We start from the raw sequence: 9,484 nt of genomic DNA, 5'->3' as shown, positions 1-9,484 counted from the left end.
TTAAAACGCTATCATTGCACATCCGTTGCATTTATGCATGCAGTATATTCGGCTTCAGGGAGGTTCAAAACCATCTAGCCAGAAACACTGCCAAAGCATCCCTGCATTCTGACTCAGACAACTGAAACAAACAGCTGAGTAAAAGATACAAAATAAAGTGCCATATATCACATTTAGAGGTAGAGTTAGAGATGCACCGATTGGAAAATCCTTGGCGATACCGATTTCCGTTTTTTAAAAAGTCTGACCTGCCGATACCGGTTTTACCGATACCGATTTTCTATTTTCTAACTAGATTTTTTTCAGGCTATTGTACAAGTACTTAATTTTGTGTATTTGCCAATACAGAGTACCAATAAGATTAAACCAGGAAAAGAGCACTTATGCCATATCATACAATATCCAAAATCACAATCACGACGATATCCAGTCTAATATCATGATATGGCTATAATATTGATGCCCTAACTATGCAACGAAAGGCCTAAAGTCATTACAAAAACAAGAAGAATTTTAAAAAGAATACTACTACTGTAGCCTATATCATTTATTTATATTTATATTTATTTATTTGTACCATAATACCATCGCTGTTATGGCTGTTGCTGTTAGCCGTTAGAGCTGCATGATTTTGGCAAAACTTATTATGGGTCCATATTGAGATCAGTTATTGAAATTATTATTTATTAAAAATGGTAATCTTTTTTAACTAACAAAATCTTATCTTAATGCAAAATGATTTTCTTATTTGAACTAAAAGCAAAAACAAATAAATAAGGTTTTCGCATTCAGACACATAGAAGGACATGTCTGCATTTAATTGTTTTCAAGGTGAGAAATTTACCTTATGTCACTTTAGTCCAGGGGTCTTCAACAGGGGGTCCTCAGAGTTACTACAGGGGGGGCCACCAAATCTTTGTGTGATATATTTTTTACATTAACCACTAGCATCCCATTTCTGAGGTGGACTAAAGCCAAAAATAGCAGATCTACAAGCTCACAAGCTTGTAGCTCTGCTATTTTTGGCAAAGAGGTATATAGGTGTAGAGGGGAAAAAAGAGCAGACCAAGTAAAAATGTCATACAATATAGAAGGGGGTCCCTGTTTCATCTCTCAGCTCACCTTATGTCACTGTTTTGGCTTGTTTTAACCTCTGACTAAAAATGTTACACTACTCTTTGTTAAACTTTCGGACGAGTCTTAACGAGCTTTAATAGGCTACAGCTGGATAGATGCGAAGACGTCTGTATCGGCACATGAATTAAACCAGTGGACCAGCGGATCACAACGTCTTTTAGAGTTGTTGTCGGAAGCTGTGTACAGCATTAAGGACTTTTCAGATGGCGCCTAGTATTATTTGGAATAATACTAGGTAGGCGGAATGAGCAGCTACTGTCTGTGTGAGAAGTGCGCGCACACGTATCGCATCGCGCGCGCGCACACACACACACACACACACACACACACACACACACACACACACACACACTCTCTCTCTCACCACCCGTCCATGCCAAAGTTGTCTTTTCAACAGCATATGCAACGAGAGTCAAGGGGTGATTTTTCTTTGCAACTGAGATGTGGGTCCATGAATCCGCTCGGTCATGTCTCCCTGCTGCAGATGAAAACTGACATCGGCACTGTTTCACCTCCTTAATTATGTCTGCAAACGTTTTAGTAGTCAATCGAATTATTTTAGGAGGTGGTTTGCACGGGCAGACGACACAGACACTGTACACAGGTCCATGGCTGGAGGAGGACGTGCATGTGCCGCCGTCTCCTCGCGATGACGCAATGACGCATGAATAGTAAAACAAAACATTTGCGCACATGATATTTTAGACGAAAGAAAACTTTGATTAAACTTCGCGAATGTGGTCGCACCAAATATATTTTTTGTAAGACGTTTTTGATCGACTCGGTCGGATTTTGACTTAATTTTTTTTATTTTTTTATTTTCACTCCAAATGCCAATAAAATCATCTGGGTCGCACGTATTTAATAGGGTCGGTCGCCAACCGGAAACCAACATATTTTTTTGTTAGGCCTAACCGTGAAGCAGACATGACTGTCTTTATTAGAGAATATATGAGCTGTGTGACCTCTATTTTACCAAGCATGTCCTGCAGTCCTGCAGAGAGCATGTCCTGCAGTCCTGCAGAGAACCCAAAAGGAGGAAGGTTGAGCACCAGGTTTGTCTATCTAATCAATAACTATTACAGTGTTATCTAGTATTGTTTGTGTATTGTTTTGCCATGAGATAATTTGTCATGAATGGTATTTTTTCAGCATTTAATTTTACAGGTGAATGCAACAGCAGTAGTGTTGAAGGCGTGTTCCATCCCTCTATCACGTGTAAGGTTTAACAGTGAACTGTTGGATGTGAAGGATGAAATAGTTCCATTGGATCTTTCTAACCCTGTGGAATACACTGCTGTTCAAAAAAACAAAAAGGTAAGTTGCATGCAAATGCTGAGGACTTGTTACCCTATATTGAAACCTAGCATTGAAAACAATGCAGTGTCGATGCATTTTCAATGCATTGTCAACGTGTTGTGAGCTTCTAGTAGTTGGTTCAAATCAGTAAAAATAAAAGGTATGGGGTGTGTTTAAGTTGTTAGAAACCAATCTAAAAGATCAAGAGAAATCGACTACCTCCAAGAGGAGACTGGCAACACAGCAGGTTGATGATTTTGTATTTATTGTAATTCTATAATTGACATATTTGGAGTTGTTGTGCAGTTTTAGCAGACATGCAGCAATAAAATGTATGTATGAAATAATTGTGAAACATTTAAAAACATAAACTGTTGTTTTTGTAGGTGGAGGCAACGCCAGGTGTTGTGTCCTCAAAGCCGTCACCTACCAGGGATGTGAAACTGGTTATAAAGGAAGAGAGTGTGTGTATGCCGTGTACAAGATACACCAAAGGTGAGAGCGATGATGATCCTAATGCTTGCATGTGCTTCCCCAATATCCTAGTACTTGAAAGTCGGTCTATGTCGTCATATTAATGTCAACAGGGATCACCATGGGCATTAAAGGGACATTCAGAACCACTAAGCTGTCCCGTTCTTTGGATTCATGCATTAATTTGGAAGAGCTCAGCATGCATACTGAGGACAAGCACCCAAATAGGATGGGCATTCATGCCTGTATACATTCAAGAGGTTTTGTGGGCTTGCCCTCCATCCTTTGTTATGAAATATCACAGGTTCAGTGCCACATTGGCAAATAAAAATGGCTAACATTGTTGGAATACATTGGTTCTACCTCAATGAGTTCCCTAACTATCAGGTTATTTTCATCCTCCTAGACTCTGTCCCTCTTTGTAAAGAGGAGTCTTCACCTGAACAGAAGGAGAGGGGCCACAGACTGGTCCCGAAGGAACCAGAGCCTCCACAGATTAAAGAGGAACAGGAGCAGCTATTCCAAACACAAGAGGATGTCAGATTAGATGATGATGGAATAATGTTGACATTACTAACAGTGAAAAGTGAAGATGTTGAAAACAGAGAAACAGTCCCTCCAACCAGCACCTCATCTGCACTCAAACAAATACAAGCTGGTGCAGAGGACAGTGATGCATCACAACCAACTAGTGAAGCTCAGCGTCTCTCTTCACACGGTTCTGAATCTGATACTGAAGACAGTGATGAGTGGGAGGAGACCACGGAAGCCCCGTCCATTTTAAACACACTACAATCACACAAGACACAAAAAGTGGACGGACAAAGACCGTCTATGAGCAACAAGCTGTTCCACAGTGTGAAATCATCAAAACAAATTCCATCCATGACGACTCATAGTGGGGGAAAGCCCTTCATATGTACACTTTGTGGTAACAGCTTTAGTACAACACGTGATCTGAAACAGCACATGAGGATTCATACAGGGGAAAAGCCCTTAAGCTGTACAGATTGTGGCAACTGCTTTAGTACAACACGTGATCTGAAGCAGCACATGAGGATTCACACAGGGGAAAAGCCATTCAGCTGTAAACTTTGTGGCAGCAGCTTTAGACAAAGTGTAAATTTGAGTAGACACATGAGGATTCATACAGGGGAAAAGCCATTCAGCTGTAAACTTTGTGGCAGCAGCTTTAGACAAAGTGCAAATTTGAGTAGACACATGAGGATTCATACAGGGGAAAAGCCCTTTAGCTGTACAGTTTGTGACAACTGCTTTAATCACAAAAGTGATCTGAAGCGGCACATGAGGATTCACACAGGGGAGAAACCCTTTAGCTGTACAGATTGTGGCAACCACTTTAGAAACACGGGTGATTTGAAGCAGCACATGAGGGTTCATACAGGGGAGAAACCCTTTAGATGTACAGTTTGTGGCAACAGCTTTAGTCACATGGGTAGTCTGAAGCTGCACATGAAAATCCATACAGGGGAAAAGCCCTTTAGCTGTACAGATTGTGGCAACAGCTTTAATACATCAAGTGATCTGAAGCTGCACATGATGATTCATACAGGGGAGAAACCCTTTAGATGTACAGTTTGTGGCAACAGCTTTAGACAAAATACTAATCTGAAGCTGCATATGATGATTCATACAGGGGAGAAACCCTTTAGTTGTACAGTTTGTGGCAACAGCTTTAGACAAAATGGTCATCTGAAGCGGCACATGATGATTCATTGAGAAGTGTTACAAACTCATTCAATTTGTGTCCTCTTCAAAAAGACAGAAGATATCATCTACAGGGCAGTATATACGGGTATCATTTAGTATTTTTGGTCAATGAATGGATTCTCTGTGGGATTAAAGATAAAATGCTCTTCAAAGAGAACATATACATTGACATAGCTCTGAGCAACCGTACTGCCAATTGAACAACTATTGACCTGGAGATAATAATAATAATAATATAATCCTATAGGATTCGGTTGGAACTTTTGAAATGTCTATAGGTTCTATTTTCAAAATCCTATAGGTTTTTTTGACAGGGATTGTACAGGTTTACAGAACAGACAGTGACAGGGCATAACATGCAATTAAAAAAGGAAGCATATCCATGCCATGGCAAGACTATGGGCTTAAATTAGTGCCAATAATATTTTGTACTTGTAAAAATAATTTGTATTTGTAAACACATTTTGCATTTGTAAAAAAAATATTTGTACTCGTAAAAATAATATGTACTCGTAAAAATATTTTTTGCATTCGTAAAAAAAATATTTGTACTCGTAAAAATAATATGTACTCGTAAATAAAATATTTGTCTTCGTAAATAAAATATTTGTATTCGTAAATAAAATATTTGTATTCGTAAATAAAATATTTGTCTTCGTAAAACAAAGTTTTGTATTCGTAAGATAAAAATGTGCGTTGTAATTGTAGAATTACATTTACAATGAACATTGTGACCAGAAAAAAACAACAGCTTGCGCGCTCGAAGATCTGTTCTACGGATTGCAAAACTTTATTTTTGGCACTCTGCACTTCCGGGTCTGAGCCAATCATGTGAGGCCTTTTCCACTACCCAATCATAAAGCTCCATGGCAACATGGCAAACGGGGTTGCCATGTTGCAACCCCAAGAGTTTTAACTGCAACATAATTCCATTGCTCAGGAAATAAACAACGGATTACAATAATATAACATTCCCTATAATCAGTAACATGTAGGTGATACCTATGTCTATCAAATATGGTTTTATTGAAAGGCAATCAAAGGCTAGATCGAGTTTAGAAAGCAAACAGGTCATGTCTGGGGGCCTCAGTGCGGCTGCAGAGTTTGATTGAGTGTGAGACTAGGACCCACATGCCATATGTCAAAATGAGCGGCTTCATCGGGAATCGTGCGTGTGTATTTTGCTAAGAGATTGGTTACATAGTTTAATTGATATTAATGTATTAGTGCATTAAATTTCCCCATCCACTTTGATGGGAAAATTAAAAAACTCGATTTCAAGTATTTTTTTTCCAGAAACTGTAAGGGCTAGAGTTACAAGACTTGGAGGGGAGGTTATAATTTAATCCGAAATTATCAAAAAAAGAAATACACCAGTCGGCCTCATGGTGGCGCTATAAAAGCCCCCTTTACGTTTTGGCCTATAAATCTTGAACCGTAGGTCGTAAAATAAAAATCTAACTCCCAATATAGGCCACGCCCATTTGCGTCAGGACAGATTTTCCGCCATTTTGAATTTTCTTCAAAACACACTTTTAGCTCCTCCTCCCATATATTTTGTCCAGATTTCACAAAAATCGGTACACATGCTCTCTGGGCCCATGCGATAAACATATCCAAGCGGCATTTTGATAATCCTTACTGTTCGTCCGTAAATGGCTTCCAAAGTTAGTGGGAGGGGCCTGTTTTACCAAAAACGCCAGAAATCACGAAGGAAACGTCCGGTCAATCCCAAATTTAAATCACATGTCGAGGGTGGTTTACTCAACTAATCCCCAAAAGCATTTCCACTTTGACCCATAGGGGGCCTCACAAATGCACAAAACGTAACCGTTTGATGCAAAAACATGATTTTTGGGTTGAACGATCCTTTCAAAATGTAATAAAAGCAATATCAGGAGTGACGTGACAATACAATTGGCCCGTTACATTTGTGGGAGGGGCCTATTTATTTAGTGGGAGGGGCCTATTTCTTAAAATCAAAACAGCGCGTATCACGAAGGCAGGATCCGATCGGCACCCGATTCGAATGGCACGTCGCGCGGCCTGCGACGGTATTCCCCCCGGCGTATCCCTCGAGTCCCGGCGGCCGAGACCCGCGACCGGCGTCGGCGCAACCACACTTTGCAATTTCCCAGAATTGCTACGCGTCTAGTCTTTATTAAAGTTGGAGACCTCGCACGGTTGTGGAATGTTCGGTCTATGAGCAGAGCAGCCCGCGTGTCAAATCGAGAGGGAAAAAAAAGTCACTTAACACTCTGGACCACCCTATAGTTGCATTACCTAGTTACTTTTAGTTAGCAGAAACAAAATAGCAGTTTCATGTTTTTGGTAAAAATGTACCTTTGAGAAAATGACGTGAACAAACACGGCTGTATTTGGGTAGGTTCTTGAACGTTAAATCTTTGTGTGGTACAGCTGAGATCCAAGCCATACTACGTCTCTTGAATAGCCTACATTGTTAGCCTCACACTGTATTCAATCTTGAAGAGGAGAGCTGCGACAGCTTTCTCATAGACCAGCCACACATGTGCAGTGTGCAATGATCACTATGGTGACCACCCGCCCCGAAATTCGCGGGACAGTCCCGAAATTGGACCCTCTGTCCCGTGTCCCGCACAAGCAGAGCAATGTCCCGAAAATCAAAGATATGAAGAAAAACGATGTTTTTTTTATAATAAATCGGTAAAATCAGGCGAAAATAAGAATTAAATAACATAGCCCTAACCTAGCCCTAATTCTAACCCTAAAACCGAAATAAAGAAACCAAAAACTGGAAAAAAACAAACCCAACCCGCCCAGAACGTCAAAAAAAAATTGCGCGCACGCACAGGGGGTCCTCGCGCGCGTGCATGTGTCCCGCGGACCGGGTTAATCACTTCATCTGTCCCTCAATGGGCCTGTTTGGGGGCGTGGCGAACTTTTGGTGATGCGACGTTGGTACACCCTATAGGTCAGTAGCAGTGCTGTCAAGCCTATAATGCTGGAGGAGGAGGGGGTGGGGGCTTTTTTGTAAAACAGGCCCCTCCCGCAAATTTTGGAAGCCATTTATGGAAGAACCGTATGGACTATCAAAATTCGGTTTGGAGATGTTTATCGCATGGGTCCAGAGATTGTGTGTACCGATTTTTGTGAAATGTGGACAAAATATGTGGGAGGAGGAGCTAAAAGTGTGTTTTGAAGAAAATTCAAAATGGCGGAAAATTCATCCTGGTGCAAATAGGCGTGGCCTATATGGAGAGTTGCGTCATGGCCCAAGGAATCTAGGGGAAAAAAGATTTTTATTTTACGACCTACGGTTCAAGAGTTATAGGCCAAAACGTAAAGGGGGCTTTTATAGCGCCACCATGAGGCCGACTGGTGTATTTTTTTGTTGTTGATAATTTTGGATTAAACTATGAACCTCCCCTCCAAGTCTTGTAACTCTAGCCCTTACAGTTTCTGAAAAAAAAATACTTGAAATCGAGTTTTTTAATTTTCCCATCAAAGTGGATGGGGAAATTTAATGCACTAATACATTAATATCAATTAAACTATGTAACCAATCTCTTAGCAAAATACACACGCACGATTCCCGATGAAGCCGCTCATTTTGACATATGGCATGTGGGTCCTAGTCTCACACTCAATCAAACTCTGCAGCCGCACTGAGGCCCCCAGACATGACCTGTTTGCTTTCTAAACTCGATCTAGCCTTTGATTGCCTTTCAATAAAACCATATTTGATAGACATAGGTATCACCTACATGTTACTGATTATAGGGAATGTTATATTATTGTAATCCGTTGTTTATTTCCTGAGCAATGGAATTATGTTGCAGTTAAAACTCTTGGGGTTGCAACATGGCAACCCCGTTTGCCATGTTGCCATGGAGACCTATGGAGCTTTATGATTGGGTAGTGGAAAAGGCCTCACATGATTGGCTCAGACCCGGAAGTGCAGAGTGCCAAAAATAAAGTTTTGCAATCCGTAGAACAGATCTTCGAGCGCGCAAGCTGTTGTTTTTTTCTGGTCACAATGTTCATTGTAAATGTAATTCTACAATTACAACACACATTTTTATCTTACGAATATAAAACTTCGTTTTACGAAGACAAATATTTTATTTACGAATACAAATATTTTATTTACGAATACAAATATTTTATTTACAAAGACAAATATTTTATTTACGAGTAAATATTATTTTTACGAGTACAAATATTTTTTTTACGAATGCAAAAAATATTTTTACGAGTACATATTATTTTTACGAGTACAAATATTTTTTTTACAAATGCAAAATGTGTTTACAAATTCAAATTATTTTTACAAGTACAAAATATTATTGGCACTAATTTAAGCCCATACAAGACCCTAGAACACCATGGTAATGATCCATCTAGTCTCAAAGCTACAGTCACTGACCACAACACCCTAGTCACTATGGGAATAGTGAAAGGAGACAGATCCAAAAAATTAACACATTGACTAAATGTTCTTTAGGTTGCAAGAAAAAACAATGCATAGGTATCAATGAAGATGTTCACATTTCGTGTTCTTTTTTTGTAAGGCTTATTTAAACACTGGGTATATGCATTACATTGTCTCTTTATTAATTATGATATTATATTATATTACTATTCTCTTTTTTAATATTTTTGATGTACACCATACTGTGTTCATTTTGTATTCATTATGTTGACATCTTTCTTCTTAGTAGTGGTGTAACTACACTGAACTGTTTTTTCACATCTTATTATGGACTATTAAAGTGCTGTTGATGCTCATTGGCCTGATGGATTATTTTTGCTTTCATAAAATCTGCATAGAAACATCAGACATTTTGGAATGTAATCTAGA

The sequence above is a fragment of the Gymnoscopelus microlampas genome (genome assembly GCF_963454915.1).
Source record: "Gymnoscopelus microlampas genome assembly, chromosome: 12".
In the NCBI taxonomy this organism is placed as follows: Eukaryota; Metazoa; Chordata; class Actinopteri; order Myctophiformes; family Myctophidae; genus Gymnoscopelus; species Gymnoscopelus microlampas.
This window is presented reverse-complemented; position numbering follows the sequence as displayed.